We start from the raw sequence: 20011 nt of genomic DNA on the forward strand, positions 1-20011 counted from the left end.
ACATATTTCAAGCATGCATATCCATTTCTAAAACACGTGTAGAGGAATTCTCTTTCTTTTAAAATTTCAAGCTATTAGGGTTGAACTAGTGGAATTTCCCAAACTTGGATAACAAAAATTTTGTGTTCATTTGTGGTGTGTGAATAGATTTTAACAACTTACATTTGTTATTTTTTTAATTTTTTTCCATACATAAACTCTAAAATTTTCAATTTGTTGTGATCTATTTGCCTTTTTTTTTTACGGCAAGAAGGGAGAGAGAAAACTCAAAGTTTTGATTTAAGAAAAAAGTGTACATTTAAAATGGAGACGCACAGTGCACAAATGTAGAGAGTGATAATTCCAAAGAGTGTCAATAATTTTTAGGGAATTTAGGCTCTTTTTACTTTTTATATCTCTGGTTTTGCAATCGTCGGGAAAAGGGGGAGGTGGGGTGTTTTTAACTGAGCGTTGATTCCAATCCGTAAGTCATTTTTTACAAAAATATTGCCTGTAACGGATGATAAATCACTTTACAATCATCTATGATTGTTAGGTAAGCCTTTTGTAAACGGGCAAAATAATGGCTAGTTATATTCTGGTAAATATCCCACTGCACGTTCATTGAAAATTTAAAAAGCGTTTGTTATTCTCTTTAAAAGCTTTGGATCCATAGGTCATTTGCATCTTTAACATGTTTCAAGCATGCATATCCAATTTGAAAACACGTGTAGTAGAAATCTCTTTCTTGTAAAATTCCATGCAATTAGGGTTGAACTAGTGGAATTTCCCAAACTTGGAAAACAAAACTTTTGTGTTCATTTGTGGTGTGTGAATAAATTTTCCATACTTACATTTGTTATTGTTTTATTTTTTTTTCACACGTAAACTCTAAAATTTTCATTTTGTTGTGATCTATTTGCCTTTTTTGGTTTACGGGATGAAGGGAGAGCAAAAACTCAAAGTTTTGATTTAAGAAAAATAAGTACATCTAAAATGGAGATGCACAAAGCACAAATGTAGGGAGAGATAATTCCAAAGAGTGTTTGTAATTTTAAGGGATTGTAAGATCTTTATAGTTTTTATATCTAAGGTTTTGCAATCGTCGAGAAAACGGGGAGGCGGGGTATTTTTAACTGACTGTTGACTCCCAATCCAAATGTCATTTCTTACAAAAATATAGCCTGTTACTCATGATAAATCACATTACAATCATCTATGATTGTTAGGTCAGCTTTTTGCAAACGGGCAAAATAATGGCTTGTTTGACTCGGGTAAATATCCCGCCGCACGTTCACTTCAGAATTTAATGAGTGTTTGTTATTCTCATTAAAAGCTTTGGATCCATAGGTCATTTGCATCTTTAACATGTTTCAAGCTTGCATAACCATTTTTAAAACACGTGTAGAAGAATTCTCTTTCTTGTAAACTTCCAAGCTATTAGGGTTGAACTAGAGGAATTTCACAATCTTGGATAACTAAATTTTGTGTTCATTTGTGATGTGTGAAGAAATTTACATTACTTACATTTGTTATTGTTTTAATTTTTTTTCATACATAAACTGTAAAATTTACATTTTGTTGTGATCTATTTACCTTTTTTTGTTTACGGCATGAAGTGAGAACGAAAACTCAAAGTTTTGATTTAATAAAAAAGTGTACATCTAAAATGGAGATGCACAATGAATAAATGTACAGAGATATAATTCCAAAGAGTGTCTGTGATTTTTAAAGATTGTGAGCTATTTTCAGTTTTTAGTTCTCAGGTTTTGCAATCGTCGGGAAAAGGGGGAGGCGGGGGATTTTTAATTGAGTGTTGACTCCCAATCCGTCAGTCATTTCGTACAATAATATAGCCCGTTACGAATAAAAAATCACTTTACAATCATATATGATTGTTAGGTCAGCTTTTTGAAAACGGGCAAAATATCCCACCGCACGTTCACTAGAGAATTTAAAGAGAGTAAGTAATTTCCTTTAAAAGCTTTGGATCCATAGGTCATTTGCATCATTAACATGTTTCCAGCTTGCATATCCATTTTTAAAACACGTTTAGAAGAATTCTCTTTCTTGTATAATTCCAAGCTATTAGGGTTGAACTAGTGGAATTTCCCAATTTGGATAACTAAATTTTGTGTTCATTTGTGGTGTGTGAATAAATTTTCATTACTTAGATTTGTTATTGTTTTAATTTTTTTCCATACATAAACTTTAAAATTTTCATTTTGCTGTGATCTATTTGCGCATTTTTGTTTACGGCATGAAGGGAGAATGAAAACACATTGTTTTGATTTAAGAAAAAAGTGGACGTCTAAAATGGACATGCACAATGCACAAATGTAGTGAGATATAATTCCAAAGAGTGTCTGTGATTTTTATGGATTGTAAGCTCTTTTGAGTTTTTATATCTCAGGTTTTGCAATCGTCAGGAAAAGGGGGAGGCGGGGGAGTTTTAATTGAGTGTTGACTCCCAATTCGTAAGTCATTTCTAACAATAATATAGCCCGTTACGAATGCAAAATCACTTTACACTCATCTATGATTGTTAGGTCGGCTTTTTTGCAAACGGCCAAATAATGGCTTGTTTGACTCGGGTAAATCTAACACCGCACGTTCCCTAGAGAATTTAATGTGCATATGTTATTCTCTTTAAAAGTGTTGGATCCAAAGGTCATTTGCATCTTTAACATGTTTCAAGCTTGCATATCCATTCTTAAAACAGTGTAGAAGAAATCTCTTTCTTGTAACATTCCAAGCTATTAGGGTTGAACTAGTGGAATTTCCCAAACTTGGATAACAAAAGTTTTGTGTTAATTTTTGGTGTATGAATAAATTTTCTTTACTTAAATTTGTTATTGTTTTAAATTTTTTCCATACATAAACTCAAAAATTTTCTTTTTGCTGTGATCTATTTACCATTTTTTTGTTTTCGGGATGAAGGGAGAGAGAAAACTCAAAGTTTTGATTTAAGAAAAAAGTGTAAATTTAAAATGGAGACGCACAGTGCACAAATGTAGAGAGTGATAATTCCAAAGTGTGTCTATAATTTTTAGGGAATTTAGGCTCTTTTTACTTTTTATATCTCTGGTTTTGCAATCGTCGGGAAAAGGGGGAGGCGGGGTGTTTTTAACTGAGCATTGACTACCAATCCGTAAGTCATTTTTTACAAAAATATTGCCCGTTACGGATGATAAATCACTTTACAATCATCTATGATTGTTAGGTAAGCTTTTTGTAAACGGGCAAAATAATGGCTAGTTTGATTCTGATAAATATCCCATTGCACGTTCATTGAAAATTTAAAAACCGTTTGTTATTCTCTTTAAAAGCTTTGGATCCATAGGTCATTTGCATCTTTAACATGTTTCAAGCATGCATATCCATTTTTAAAACACGTGTAGTAGAAATCTCTTTCTTGTAAAATTTCATGCAATTATGGTTGAACTAGTGGAATTTCCCAAACTTGGAAAACAAAACTTTTGTGTTCATTTGTGGTGTGTGAATAAATTTTCTATACTTACATTTGTTATTGTTTTAATTTTTTTCTCACATAAACTCTAAAATTTTCATTTTGTTGTGATCTATTTGCCTTTTTTGGTTTACGGGATGAAGGGAGAGCGAAAACTCAAAGTTTTGATTTAAGAAAAAAGTGTACATCTAAAATGGAGATGCACAATGCACAAATGTAGGGAGAGATAATTCCAAAGAGTGTTTGTAATTTTTAGGGATTGTAAGATCTTTTTAGTTTTTATATCTAAGGTTTTGCAATCGTCGAGAAAACGGGAAGGCGGGGTATTTTTAACTGACTGTTGACTCCCAATCCATATGTCATTTCTTACAAAAATATAGCCTGTTACTCATGGTAAATCACATTACAATCATATATGATTGTTAGGTCAGCCTTTTGCAAACGGGCAAAATAATGGCTTGTTTGACTCGGGTAAATATCCCGCCGCACGTTCACTTCAGAATTTAATGAGTGTTTGTCATTCTCATTAAAAGCTTTGGATCCATAATTCATTTGCATCTTTAACATGTTTCAAGCATGCATAACCATTTTTAAAACACGTGTAGAAGAATTCTCTTTCTTGTAAACTTCCAAGCTATTTGGGTTGAACTAGAGGAATTTCACAATCTTGTATAACTAAATTTTGTGTTCATTTGTGATGCGTGAATAAATTTTCATTACTTACATTTGTTATTATTTTAATTTTTTTTCATACATAAACTGTAAAATTTACATTTTGTTGTGATCTATTTACCTTTTTTTGTTTACGGCATAAAGTGAGAACGAAAACTCAAAGTTTGGATTTAATAAAAAAGTGTACATCTAAAATGGAGATGCACAATGCAGAAATGTATAGAGATATAATTGCAAAGTGTGTCTGTGATTTTTAAAGATTGTGAGCTATTTTCAGTTTTTAGTTCTCAGGTTTTGCAATCGTCGGGAAAAGGGGGAGGCGGGGGATTTTTAATTGAGTGTTGACTCCCAATCCATAAGTCATTTCGTACAATAATATAGCCCGTTACGAATGAAAAATCACTTTACAATCATCTATGATTGTTAGTTCAGCTTTTTGCAAACGGGCAAAATAATGGTTTGTTTGACTCGGGTAAATATCCCACCGCACGTTCACTTCAGATTTTAATGAGCGTTTGTAATTCTCATTAAAAGATTTGGATCCATAGGTCATTTGCATCTTTAAGATGTTTCAAGCATGCATATCCATTTCCAAAACACGTGTACAAGAAATCTCTTTCTTGTAGAATTCGAAGCTATTAGGGTTGAACTAGTGGAATTTCCCAATCTTGGATAAATAAATTTTGTGTTCATTTTTTGTGTGTGAATAAATTTTCATTACTTCCATTTGTTATTGTTTTTAATTTTTTCCATACTTAAACTCTAAAATTTTCATTTTGTTGTGATCAATTTAGCTTTTTTTGTTAACGGCATGAAGTGAGAATGAAAACTCAAAGTTTTGATTTAAGAAAAAAGTGTACATCTAAAATGGAGATGCACAATGCACAAATGTAGAGAGATGTAATTCCAAAGAGTGTCTGTGATTTTTAAGGATTGTAAGCTCTTTACAGTTTTTATATCTCAGGTTTTGCAATCGTCGAGGGGAGGCGGGGGATTTTTAATTGAGTGTTGACTCCCAATCCGTAAGTCATTTCTTACAATAATATAGCCCGTTACGAATGAAAAATCACTTTACAATCATCTATGATTGTTAGGTCAGCTTTTTGCAAACAGGCAAAATAATGGCTTGTTTGACTCGGGTAAATATCCCACCGCACGTTCACTAGAGAATTTAATGAGCATATGTTATTCCCTTTAAAAGCTTTGAATCCATAGGTCATTTGCATCTTTAACAAATTTCAAGCTTGAATAACCATTTTTAAAGAACGTGTAGAAGAAATCTCTTTCTTGTAAAATTCCAAGCAATTAGGGTTGAACTAGTGGAATTTCCCAAACTTGGATAAGAAAAATTTTGTGCTAATTTTTGGTGTGTGAATAAATTTTCTTTACTTACATTTGTTATTGTTTAAAAAATTTTCCTTACATAAAATTAAAAAATTTCATTTTGCTGTGATCTATTTGCCTTTTTTTGTTTATGGGATGAAGGGAGAGAGAAAACTCAAAGTTTTGATTTTAGAAAAAGAGTACATTTAAAATGGAGACGCACAGTGCAGAAATTTGGAGAGAGATAATTCCAAAGAGTGTCTGTAATTTTTAGGGAATTTAAGCTCTTTTTAGTTTTTATATCTCAGGTTTTGCAATCGTCGGGAAAAGGGGGAGGCGGGGGATTTTTAATTGAGTGTTGACTCCCAATCCGTAAGTCATTTCTAACATTAATATAGCCCGTTACGAATGAAAAATCACTTTACACTCATCTATGATTGTTAGGTCAGCCTTTTGCAAACGGGCAAAATAATGGCTTGTTTGACTCGGGTAAATATCACACCGCACGTTCCCTAGAGAATTTAATGAGCGTATGTTATTCTGTTTAAAAGCGTTGGATCCATAGGTCATTTGCATCTTTAACATGTTTCAAACTTGCATATCCATTCTTAAACACGTGTAGAAGAAATCTCTTTCTTGTAAAATTCCAACCTATTAGGGTTGAACTTGTGGAATTTCCCAAACTTGGATAACAAAAGTTTTTTGTTAATTTTTGGTGTATGAATAAATTTTCTTTACTTAAATTTGTTATTGTTTTAAATTTTTTCCATACATAAACTCAAAAATTTTCATTTTGCTGTGATCTATTTACCTTTTTTTTTGTTTTCGGGATGAAGGGAGAGAGAAAACTCAAAGTTTTGATTTAAGAAAAAAGTGTACATTTAAAATGGAGACGCACAGTGCACAAATGTAGAGAGTGATAATTCCAAAGAGTGTCTGTAATTTTTAGGGAATTTAGGCTCTTTTTACTTTTTATATCTCTGGTTTTGCAATCGTCGGGAAAAGGGGGAGGCGGGGTGTTTTTAACTGAGCGTTGACTCCCAATCCGTAAGCCATTTTTTACAAAAATGTTGCGCGTTACGGATTATAAATCACTTTACAATCATCTATGATTGTTAGGTAAGCTTTTTGTAAACGGGCAAAATAATGGCTAGTTTGATTCTGGTAAATATCCCACTGGACGTTGATTGAAAATTTAAAAAGTGTTTGTTATTCTCTTTTTGTTTGACTCGGGTAAATATCCCACCGCACGTTCACTTCAAAATTTAATGAGTGTTTGTTATTCTCATTAAAAGCTTTGGATCCATAGGTCATTTGCATCTTTAACATGTTTCAAGCATGCATAACCATTTTTAAAACACGTGTAGAAGAATTCTCTTTCTTGTAAACTTCCAAGCTATTAGGGTTGAACTAGAGGAATTTCACAATCTTGGATAACTAAATTTTGTGTTCATTTGTGATATGTGAATAAATTTTCATTACTTACATTTGTTATTATTTTAATTTTTTTCATACATAAACTGTAAAATTTACATTTTGTTGTGATCTATTTAGCTTTTTTTGTTTATGGCATGAAGTGAGAACGAAAACTGAAAGTTTTCATTTAATAAAAAAGTGTACATCTAAAATGGAGATGCACAATGCAGAAATGTACAGAGATATAATTCCAAAGAGTGTCTGTGATTTTTAAAGATTGTGAGCTATTTTCAGTTTTTAGTTCTCAGGTTTTGCAATCGTCGGAAAAAGGGGGAGGCGGGGGATTTTTAATTCAGTGTTGACTCCCAATCCGTAAGTCATTTCGTACAATAATATAGCCCGTTAAGAATAAAAAATCACTTTACAATCATCTATGATTGTTAGGTCAGCATTTTGCAAACGGGCAAAATAATGGCTTGTTTGACTCAGGTTAATATCCCACCGCACGTTCACTAGAGCATTTAATGAGCGTATGTAATTCTCTTTAAAAGCTTTGGATCCGTAGGTCATTTGCATCATTAACATGTTTCAAGCTTGTATATCCATTTTTAAAACACGATTAGAAGAATTCTCTTTCTTGTATAATTCCAAGCTATTAGGGTTGAACTAGTGGAATTTCCCAATCTTGGATAACTAAATTTTGTGTTCATTTCTGGTGTGTGAATAAATTTTTATTACTTACATTTGTTATTGTTTTAATTTTTTTCCATACATAAAATTTAAAATTTTCATTTTGTAGTGATCTATTTGCCTGTTTTTGTTTACGGCATGAAGGGAGAACGAAAACTCAAAGTTTTGATTTAAGAAAAAAGTGTACCTCTAAAATGGACATGCACAATGCACAAATGTAGAGAGATATAATTCCAAAGAGTGTCTGTGATTTTTAAAGATTGTAAGCTCTTTTGAGTTTTTATATCTCAGGTTTTGCAATCGTCGGGGAAAGGGGGAGGCGGGGCATTTTTAATTGAGTGTTAACTCCCAATCCGTAAGTCATTTCTAACAATAATATAGCCCGTTACGAATGAAAAATCACTTTACACTCATCTATGATTGTTAGGTCAGCTTTTTGCAAACGGGCAAAATAATGGCTTGTTTGACACGGGTAAATATCACACCGCACGTTCCCTAGAGAATTTAATGAGCGTATATTATTCTTTTTAAAAGCGTTGGATCCATAGGTCATTTGCATCTTTAACATGTTTCAAGCTTGCATATCCATTCTTAAAACACATGTAGAAGAAATCTCTTTCTTGTAAAATTCCAAGCTATTAGGGTTGAACTAGTGGAATTTCCCAAACTTGGATAAATAAAAGTTTTGTGTTAATTTTTGGTGTATGAATAAATTTTCTTTACTTAAATTTGTTATTGTTTTAAATTTTTTCCATATAGAAACTCAAAAATTTTCATTTTGCTGTGATCTATTTACCTTTTTTTTGTTTTCGGAATGAAGGGAGAGAGAAAACTCAAAGTTTTGATTTAAGAAAAAAGTGTACATTTAAAATGGAGACGCACAGTGCACAAATGTAGAGAGTGATAATTCCTAAGAGTGTCTGTAATTTTTAGGGAATTTAGGCTCTTTTTACTTTTTATATCTCTGGTTTTGCATTTCTGACAATAATATAGCCCGTTACAAATGAAAAATCACTTTACACTCATCTATGATTGTTAGGTCAGCTTTTTGCAAACGGGCAAAATAATGGCTTGTTTGACTCGGGTAAATATCACATCGCACGTTCCCTAGAGAATTTAATGAGCGTATGTTATTCTCTTTAAAAGTGTTGGATCCATAGGTCATTTTCATCTTTAACATGTTTCAAGCTTGCATATCCATTCTTAAAACACGTGTAGAAGAAATATCTTTCTTGTAAAATTCCAAGATGTTAGGGTTGAACTAGTGGAATTTCCCAAACTTGGATAAATAAAAGTTTTGTGTTAATTTTTTGTGTATGAATAAATTTTCTTTACTTAAATTTGTTATTTTTTAAAATTTTTTCCATACATAAACTCAAAAATTTTCATTTTGCTGTGATCTATTTACCTTTTTTTTGTTTTCGGGATGAAGGGAGAGAGAAAACTCAAAGATTGATTTAAGAAAAAAGTGTACATTTAAAATGGAGACGCACAGTGCACAAAAGTAGAGAGTGATAATTCCTAAGAGTGTCTGTAATTTTTAGGGAATTTGGGCTCTTTTTACTTTTTATATCTCTGGTTTTGCAATCGTCGGGAAAAGGGGGAGGCGGGGTGTTTTTAACTGAGCGTTGACTCCCAATCCGTAAGTCATTTCTAACAATAATATAGCCCATTACTAATGAAAAGTCACTTTACACTCATCTATGATTGTTAGGTCAACTTTTTACAAACGGGCAAAATAATGTCTTAACTGACTCGGGTAAATATCACACCGCACGTTCCCTAGAGAATTTAATGACCGTATGTTATTCTCTTTAAAAGCGTTGGATCCATAGGTCATTTGCATCTTTAACATGTTTCAAGCTTGTATATCCATTCTTAAAACACATGTAGAAGAAATCTCTTTCTTGTAAAATTCCAAGCTATTAGGGTTGAACTAGTGGAATTTCCCAAACTTGGATAAATAAAAGTTTTGTGTTAATTTTTGGTGTATGAATAAATTTTCTTTACTTAAATTTGTTATTGTTTTAAATTTTTTCCATACAGAAACTCAAAAATTTTCATTTTGCTGTGATCTATTTACCTTTTTTTTGTTTTCGGGATGAAGGGAGAGAGAAAATTCAAAGTTTTGATTTAAGAAAAAAGTGTACATTTGAAATGGAGACGCACAGTGCACAAATGTAGATAGTGATAATTCCTAAGAGTGTCTGTAATTTTTAGGGAATTTAGGCTCTTTTTACTTTTTATATCTCTGGTTTTGCAATAGTCGGGAAAAGGGGGAGGCGGGGTGTTTTTAACTGAGCGTTGACTCCCAATCCGTAAGTCATTTCTGACAATAATATAGCCCATTACAAATCAAAAATCACTTTACACTCATCTATGATTGTTAGGTCAGCTTTTTGCAAACGGGCAAAATATTGGCTTGTTTGACTCGGGTAAATATCACACCGCACGTTCCCTAGAGAATTTAATGAGCGTATGTTATTCTCTTTAAAAGTGTTGGATCCATAGGTCATTTTCATCTTTAACATGTTTCAAGCTTGCATATCCATTCTTAAAACACGTGTAGAAGAAATCTCTTTCTTGTAAAATTCCAAGATGTTAGGGTTGAACTAGTGGAATTTCCCAAACTTGGATAAATAAAAGTTTTGTGTTAATTTTTTGTGTATGAATAAATTTTATTTACTTAAATTTGTTATTTTTTAAAATTTTTTCCATACATAAACTCAAAAATTTTCATTTTGCTGTGAGCTATTTACCTTTTTTTTGTTTTCGGGATGAAGGGAGAGAGAAAACTCAAAGATTGATTTAAGAAAAAAGTGTACATTTAAAATGGAGACGCACAGTGCACAAAAGTAGAGAGTGATAATTCCTAAGAGTGTCTGTAATTTTTAGGGAATTTGGGCTCTTTTTACTTTTTATATCTCTGGTTTTGCAATCGTCGGGAAAAGGGGGAGGCGGGGTGTTTTTAACTGAGCGTTGACTCCCAATCCGTAAGTCATTTCTAACAATAATATAGCCCATTACGAATGAAAAATCACTTTACACTCATCTATGATTGTTAGGTCAACTTTTTGCAAACGGGCAAAATAATGTCTTAACTGACTCGGGTAAATATCACACCGCACGTTCCCTAGAGAATTTAATGAGCGTATGTTATTCCCTTTAAAAGTGTTGGATCCATAGGTCATTTGCATCTTTAACATGTTTCAAGCTTGCATATCCATTCTTAAAACACGTGTAGAAGAAATCTCTTTCTTGTAAAATTCCAAGCTGTTAGGGTTGAACTAGTGGAATTTCCCAAACTTGGATAACAAAAGTTTTGTGTTAATTTTTGGTGTATGAATAAATTTTCTTTACTTAAATTTGTTATTGTTTTAAATTTTTTCAATACATAAACTCAAAAATTTTCATTTTGCTGTGATCTATTTACCTTTTTTTTGTTTTCGGGATGAAGGGAGAGAGAAAACTTAAAGTTTTGATTTAAGAAAAAAGTGTACATTTAAAATGGAGACGCACAGTGCACAAATGTAGAGAGTGATAATTCCAAAGAGTGTCTATAATTTTTAGTGAATTTAGGCGCTTTTTACTTTTTATATCTCAGGTTTTGCAATCGTCGGGAAAAGGGGGAGGCGGGGTGTTTTTAACTGAGCGTTGACTTCCAATCCGTAAGTCAGTTTTTACAAAAATATTGCCCGTTACGGATGATAAATCACTTTACAATCATCTATGATTGTTAGGTAAGTTTTTTGTAAACGGGCAAAATAATGGCTAGTTATATACTGGTAAATATCCCACTGCACGTTCATTGAAAATTTAAAAAGCATTTTTTATTCTTTTTAAAAGCTTTGGATCCATAGGTCATTTGCATCTTTAACATGTTTCAAGCATGCATATCCATTTTTAAAACACGTGTAGTAGAAATCTCTTTCTTGTAAAATTCCATGCAATTAGGGTTGAACTAGTGGAATTTCCCAAACTTGGAAAACAAAACTTTTGTGTTCATTTGTGGTGTGTGAATAAATTTTCTATACTTACATTTGTTATTGTTTTATTTTTTTTTCACACATAAACTCTAAAATTTTCATTTTGTTGTGATCTATTTGCCTTTTTTGGTTTACGGGATGAAGGGAGAGCGAAAACTCAAAGTTTTGATTAAAGAAAAAAGTGTACATCTAAAATGGAGATGTACAATGCACAAATGTAGGGGGAGATAATTCCAAAGAGTGTTTGTAATTTTTAGGGATCGTAAGATCTTTTTAGTTTTGATATCTAAGGTTTTGCAATCGTCGAGAAAACGGGGCGGCGGGGTATTTTTAACTGACTATTGACTCCCAATCCGCATGTCATTTCTTACAAAAATATAGCCCGTTACTCATGATAAATCACATTACAATCATCTATGATTGTTAGGTCAGCTTTTTGCAAACGGGCAAAATAATGGCTTGTTTGACTCGGGTAAATATCCCGCCGCACGTTCACTTTAGAATTTAATGAGTGTTTGTTATTCTAATTAAAAGCTTTGGATCCATAGGTCATTTGCATCTTTAACATGTTTCAAGCATGCATAACCACTTTTAAAACACGTGTAGAAGAATTCTCTTTCTTGTAAACTTCCAAGCTATTAGGGTTGAACTAGAGGAATTTCACAATCTTGGATAACTAAATTTTGTGTTCATTTGTGATGTGTGAAGAAATTTTCATGACTTACATTTGTTATTGTTTTAATTTTTTTTCATACATAAACTGTAAAATTTACATTTTGTTGTGATCTATTTACCTTCTTTTGTTTACGGCATGAAGTGAGAACGAAAACTCAAAGTTTGGATTTAATAAAAAAGTGTACATCTAAAATGGAGATGCACAATGCAGAAATGTATAGAGATATAATTGCAAAGTGTGTCTGTGATTTTTAAAGATTGTGAGCTATTTTCAGTTTTTAGTTCTCAGGTTTTGCAATCATCGGGAAAAGGGGGAGGCGGGGGATTTTTAATTGAGTGTTGACTCCCAATCCGTAAGTCATTTCGTACAATAATATAGCCCGTTACAAATGAAAAATCACTTTACAATCATCTATGATTGTTAGGTCAGCTTTTTTCAAACGGGCAAAATATCCCACCGCACGTTCACTAGAGAATTTAATGAGCGTATGTAATTCTCTTTAAAAGCTTTGGATCCATAGGTCATTTGCATCATTAACATGTTTCAAGCTTGCATATCCATTTTTAAAACACGTTTAGAAGAATTCTCTTTCTTGCATAATTCCAAGCTATTAGGGTTGAACTAGTGGAATTTCCCAATTTGGATAACTAAATTTTGTGTTCATTTGTGGTGTGTGAATAAATTTTCATTACTTACATTTGTTATTGTTTTAATTTTTTTCCATACATAAACTTTAAAATTTTCGTTTTGTTGTGATCTATTTGCCTGTTTTAGTTTACGGCATGAAGGGAGAATGAAAACTCATAGTTTTGATTTAATAAAAAAGTGTACGTCTAAAATGGACATGCACAATGCACAAATGTAGAGAGATATAATTCCAAAGAGTGTCTGTGATTTTTAAGGATTGTAAGCTCTTTTGAGTTTTTATATCTCAGGTTTTGCAATCGTCGGGAAAAGGGGGAGGCGGGGGATTTTTAATTGAGTGTTGACTCCCAATCCGTAAGTCATTTCTAACAATAATATAGCCCGTTACGAATGAAAAATCAATTTACACTCATCTATGATTGTTAGGTCAGCTTTTTGCAAACGGGCAAAATAATGGCTTGTTTGACTCGGGTAAATATCACACCGCACGTTCCCTAGAGAATTTAATGAGCGTATGTTATTCTGTTTAAAAGCGTTGGATCCATAGGTCATTTGCATCTTTAACATGTTTCAAGCTTGCATATCCATTCTTAAAACACGTGTAGAAGAAATCTCTTTCTTGTAAAATTCCAAGCTATTAGGGTTGAACTAGTGGAATTTCCCAAACTTGGATAACAAAAGTTTTGTGTTAATTTTTGGTGTATGAATAAATTTTCTTTACTTAAATTTGTTATTGTTTTAAATTTTTTCCATACATAAACTCAAAAATTTTCATTTTGCTGTGATCTATTTGCCTTTTTTTTGTTTTCGGGAAGAAGGGAGAGAGAAAACTCAAATTTTTGATTTAAGAAAAAAGTGTACATTTAAAATGGAGACGCACAGTGCACAAATGTAGAGAGTGATAATTCCAAAGAGTGTCTATAATTTTTAGGGAATTTAGGCTCTTTTTACTTTTTATATCTCTGGTTTTGCAATCGTCGGGAAAAGGGGGAGGCGGGGTGTTTTTAACTGAGCGTTGACTCCCAATCCGTAAGTCATTTTTTACAAAAATATTGCCCGTTACGGATGATAAATCACTTTACAATCATCTATGATTGTTAGGTAAGTTTTTTGTAAACGGGCAAAATAATGGCTAGTTATATACTGGTAAATATCCCACTGCACGTTCATTGAAAATTTAAAAAACATTTTTTATTCTTTTTCAAAGCTTTGGATCCATAGGTCATTTGCATCTTTAACATGTTTCAAGCATGCATATCCATTTTTAAAACACGTGTAGTAGAAATCTCTTTCTTGTAAAATTCCATGCAATTAGGGTTGAACTAGTGGAATTTCCCAAACTTGGAAAACAAAACTTTTGTGTTCATTTGTGGTGTGTGAATAAATTTTCTATACTTACATTTGTTATTGTTTTATTTTTTTTTCACACATAAACTCTAAAATTTTCATTTTGTTGTGATCTATTTGCCTTTTTTGGTTTACGGGATGAAGGGAGAGCGAAAACTCAAAGTTTTGATTAAAGAAAAAAGTGTACATCTAAAATGGAGATGTACAATGCACAAATGAAGGGGGAGATAATTCCAAAGAGTGTTTGTAATTTTTAGGGATCGTAAGATCTTTTTAGTTTTTATATCTAAGGTTTTGCAATCGTCGAGAAAACGGGGCGGCGGGGTATTTTTAACTGACTGTTGACTCCCAATCCGCATGTCATTTCTTACAAAAATATAGCCCGTTACTCATGATAAATCACATTACAATCATCTATGATTGTTAGGTCAGCTTTTTGCAAACGGGCAAAATAATGGCTTGTTTGACTCGGGTAAATATCCCGCCGCACGTTCACTTTAGAATTTAATGAGTGTTTGTTATTCTAATTAAAAGCTTTGGATCCATAGGTCATTTGCATCTTTAACATGTTTCAAGCATGCATAACCATTTTTAAAACACGTGTAGAAGAATTCTCTTTCTTGTAAACTTCCAAGCTATTAGGGTTGAACTAGAGGAATTTCACAATCTTGGATAACTAAATTTTGTGTTCATTTGTGATGTGTGAAGAAATTTTCATGACTTACATTTGTTATTGTTTTAATTTTTTTTCATACATAAACTGTAAAATTTACATTTTGTTGTGATCTATTTACCTTCTTTTGTTTACGGCATGAAGTGAGAACGAAAACTCAAAGTTTTGATTTAATACAAAAGTGTACATCTAAAATGGAGATGCACAATGCTGAAATATACAGAGATATAATTCCAAATAGTGTCTGTGATTTTTAAAGATTGAGAGCTATTTTCAGTTTTTAGTTCTCAGGTTTTGCAATCGTCAGGAAAAGGGGGAGGCGGGGGATTTTTAATTGAGTGTTGACTCCCAATCCGTCAGTCATTTCGTACAATAATATAGCCCGTTACGAATGAAAAATCACTTTACAATCATCTATGATTGTTTGGTCAGCTTTTTTCAAACGGGCAAAATATCCCACCGCACGTTCACTAGAGAATTTAATGAGCGTATGTAATTCTCTTTAAAAGCTTTGGATCCATCGGTCATTTGCATCATTAACATGTTTCAAGCTTGCATATCCATTTTTAAAACACGTTTAGAAGAATTCTCTTTCTTGCATAATTCCAAGCTATTAGGGTTGAACTAGTGGAATTTCCCAATTTGGATAACTAAATTTTGTGTTCATTTTTGGTGTGTGAATAAATTTTCATTACTTACATTTGTTATTGTTTTAATTTTTTTCCATACATAAACTTTAAAATTTTCGTTTTGTTGTGATCTATTTGCCTGTTTTAGTTTACGACATGAAGGGAGAACGAAAACTCATAGTTTTGATTTAATAAAAAAGTGTACGTCTAAAATGGACATGCACAATGCACAAATGTAGAGAGATATAATTCCAAAGAGTGTCTGTGATTTTTAAGGATTGTAAGCTCTTTTGAGTTTTTATATCTCAGGTTTTGCAATCGTCGGGAAAAGGGGGAGGCGGGGGATTTTTAATTGAGTGTTGACTCCCAATCCGTAAGTCATTTCTAACAATAATATAGCCCGTTACGAATGAAAACTCAATTTACACTCATCTATGATTGTTAGGTCAGCTTTTTGCAAACGGGCAAAATAATGGCTTGTTTGACTCGGGTAAATATCACACCGCACGTTCCCTAGAGAATTTAATGAGCGTATGTTATTCTGTTTAAAAGCGTTGGATCCATAGGTCATTTGCATCTTTAACATGTTTCAAGCTTGCATATCCATTCTTAAAACACGTGTAGAAGAAATCTCTTTCTTGTAAAATTCCAAGCTATTAGGGTTGAACTAGTGGAATTTCCCAAACTTGGATAACAAAAGTTTTGTGTTAATTTTTGGTGTATGAATAAATTTTCTTTACTTAAATTTGTTATTGTTTTAAATTTTTTCCATACATAAACTCAAAAATTTTCATTTTGCTGTGATCTATTTGCCTTTTTTTTGTTTTCGGGATGAAGGGAGAGAGAAAACTCAAAGTTTTGATTTAAGAAAAAAGTGTACATTTAAAATGGAGACGCACAGTGCACAAATGTTGAGAGTAATAATTCCAAAGAGTGTCTATAATTTTTAGGGAATTTAGGCTCTTTTTACTTTTTATATCTCTGGTTTTGCAATCGTCGGGAAAAGGGGGAGGCGGGGTGTTTTTAACTGAGCGTTGACTCCCAATCCGTAGGTCATTTTTTACAAAAATATTGCCCGTTACGGATGATAAATCACTTTACAATCATCTATGATTGTTAGGTAAGCTTTTTGTAAACGGGCAAATTATTGGCTAGTTTGATTCTGGTAAATATCCCACTGCACGTTCATTGAAAATTTAAAAAGCGTTTCGTATTCTCTTTAAAATCTTTGGATCCATAGGTCATTTGCATCTTTAACATGTTTCAAGCATGCATATCCATTTTTAAAACACGTGTAGTAGAAATCTCTTTCTTGTAAAATTCCATGCAATTGGGGTTGAACTCGTGGAATTTTCGAAACTTGGAAAACAAAACTTTTGTGTTCGTTTGTGGTGTGTGAATAAATTTTCTATACTTACATTTGTTATTATTTTAATTTTTTTTCACACATAAACTCTAAAATTTTCATTTTGTTGTGATCTATTTGCCTTTTTTGGTTTACGGGATGAAGGGAGAGCGAAAACTCAAAGTTTTGATTTAAGAAAAAAGTGTACATCTAAAATGGAGATGCACAATGCACAAATGTAGGGAGAGATAATTCCAAAGAGTGTTTGTAATTTTTAGGGATTGTAAGATCTTTTTAGTTTTTATATCTAAGGTTTTGCAATCGTCGAGAAAACGGGGAGGCGGGGTATTTTTAACTGACTGTTGACTCCCAATCCGTATGTCATTTCTTACAAAAATATAGCCCGTTACTCATGATAAATTACATTAAAATCATCTATGATTGTTAGGTCAGCTTTTTGCAAACGGGCAAAATAATGGCTTGTTTGACTCGGATAAATATCCCGCCGCACGTTCACTTCAGAATTTAATGAGTGTTTGTTATTCTCATTAAAAGCTTTGGATCCATAGGTCATTTGCATCTTTAACATGTTTCAAGCATGCATAACCATTTTTAAAACACGTATAGAAGAATTCTCTTTATTGTAAACTTCCAACCTATTAGGGTTGAACTAGAGGAATTTCACAATCTTGGATAACTAAATTTTGTGTTCATTTGTTGTGTGTGAATAAATTTTCATTACTTACATTTGTTATTGTTTTAATTTTTTTCCATACATAAACTTTAAAATTTTCATTTAGTTGTGATTTATTTACCTTTTTTTGTTTGCGGAATGAAGGGAGAACAAAAACTCAAAGTTTTGATTTAAGAAAAAAGTGTACATCTAAAATGGAGATGCACAATGCACAAATGTAGAGAGATATAATTCCAAAGAGTGTCTGTGATTTTTAAGGTTTGTGAGCACTTTTCAGTTTTTAGTTCTCAGGTTTTGCAATCGTCGGGAGAAAGGGGAGGAGGGGGATTTTTAATTGAGTGTTGACTCCCGATTCGTAAGTCGTTTCTTACAACAATATATCCCGTTATGAATGAAAAATCACTTTACAATCATCTAAGATTGTTAGGTCAGCTTTTTGCAAACGGGCAAAATAATAGCTTTTTTGACTCGGGTAAATACCCCACCACATGTTCACTAAAAAATTTAATGAGCGTATGTTATTCTCTTTAAAAGCTTTGGATCCATAGGTCATTTGCATCTTTAACATGTTTCAAGCTTGCATATCCATTTTTAAAACACGTGTAGAAGAAATCTCTTTCTTGTAAAATTCCAAGCTATTAGGGTTGAACTAGTAGAATTTCCCAAACTTGGATAACAAAATTTTTGTGTTAATTTTTGGTGTGTGAATAAATTTTCTTTACTTACATTTGTTATTGTTATAAATTTTTTCCATACATAAACTCAAAAATTTTCATTTTGCTATGATATATTTGCTTTTTTTGTTTACGGGATGAAGAGAAAGAGAAAACTCAAATTTTTGATTTAAGAAAAAAGTGTACATTTAAAATGGAGACGCACAGTGCACAAATATAGATAGAGATAATTCCAAAGAGTATCTTTAATTTTTAGGGAATTTAAGCTGTTTTTAGTTTTTATATCTCAGTTTTTACAATTGTCGGAAAAAGGGGGATGCAGGGTGTTTTTAACTGAGTGTTGACTCCATATCCGTAAGTCATTTCTTACAAAAATATAGCCCGTTACGGATGATAAAGCACTTTACAATCAACTGTGATTGTAAGGTAAACTTTTTTGTAAATGGCCAAAATAATGGTTAGTTTGATTCTGGTTAATATCACACCGCACGTTCAAAGAGAATTTAATGAGCGTTTGTTATTCACTTTAAAAGCTTTGGATCCATAGATCATTTGCATCTTTAACATGTTTCAAGCATGCATATCCAATTTTAAAACACGTGTAGAAGAAATCTCTTTCTTGTTAAATTCCATGCAATTACGGTTGAACTAGTGGAATTTCCATATCTTGGATAACTAAATTTTGTGTTCATTTGTGGTGTGTGAATAAATTTTCATTACTTATATTTGTTATTGTTTTAATTTTTTTCCATACATAGACTCTAAAATTTACATTTTGTTGTGATCTATTTATCTTTTTTTGTTTACGGCATGAAGGGAGAACGAAAACTCAAAGTTTTGATTTAATAGAAAAGTGTACATCTAAAATGGAGATGCACAACGCTCAAATGTAGGGAGATATAATTCCAAAGAGTGTCTGTGATTTTTAAGGATTGTGAGCTCTTTTAAGTTTTTAGTTCTCAAGTTTTGCAAACGTCAGGAAAAGGGGGAGGCAGGGAATTTTTAATTGAGTGTTAACTCCCAATCCATAAGTCATTTATTACAATAATATTGCCCGTTACGAATGAAAAATCACTTTACAATCATCTATGATTGTTAGGTCAGCTTTTTGCAAACGGGCAAAATAATGGCTTATTCGACTCGGGTAAATATCCCGCCGCACGTTCACTTCAGAATTTAGTGAGCGTTTGTAATTCTCATTAAAAGCTTTGGACCCATAGGTCATTTGCATCTTTAACATGTTTCAAGCATGCATATCCATTTTTGAAACACGTGTAGAAGAAATCTCTTTCTAGCAAAATTCCAAGCTATTGGGGTTGAACTAGTGGAATTTCCCAATCTTGGATAACTATAGTTTGTGTTCATTTGTTGTGTGTGAATAAATTTTCATTACTTACATTTGTTATTGTTTTAATTTTTTCCATACATAAACTTTAAAATTTTCATTTAGTTGTGATTTATTTACCTTTTTTTGCTTACGGAATGAAGGGAGAACAAAAACTCAAAGTTTTGATTTAAGAAAAAAGTGTACATCTAAAATGGAGATGCACAATGCACAAATGTAGAGAGATATAATTCCAAAGAGTGTCTGTGATTTTTAAGGATTGTGAGCTCTTTTCAGTTTTTAGTTCTCAGGTTTTCCAATCGTCGGGAGAAGGGGGAGGAGGGGGATTTTTAATTGAGTGTTGACACCCAATCCGTATGTCGTTTCTTACAACAATATATCCCGTTACGAATGAAAAATCACTTTACAATCATCTAAGATTGTTAGGTCAGCTTTTTGCAAACGGGCA

The sequence above is a fragment of the Aristolochia californica genome, unplaced genomic scaffold (assembly GCF_029961685.1).
Source record: "Aristolochia californica isolate CCGP_79_NKW_82.1479 unplaced genomic scaffold, dmAriCali1.0.hap1 SCAF_12, whole genome shotgun sequence".
In the NCBI taxonomy this organism is placed as follows: domain Eukaryota; kingdom Viridiplantae; phylum Streptophyta; class Magnoliopsida; order Piperales; family Aristolochiaceae; genus Aristolochia; species Aristolochia californica.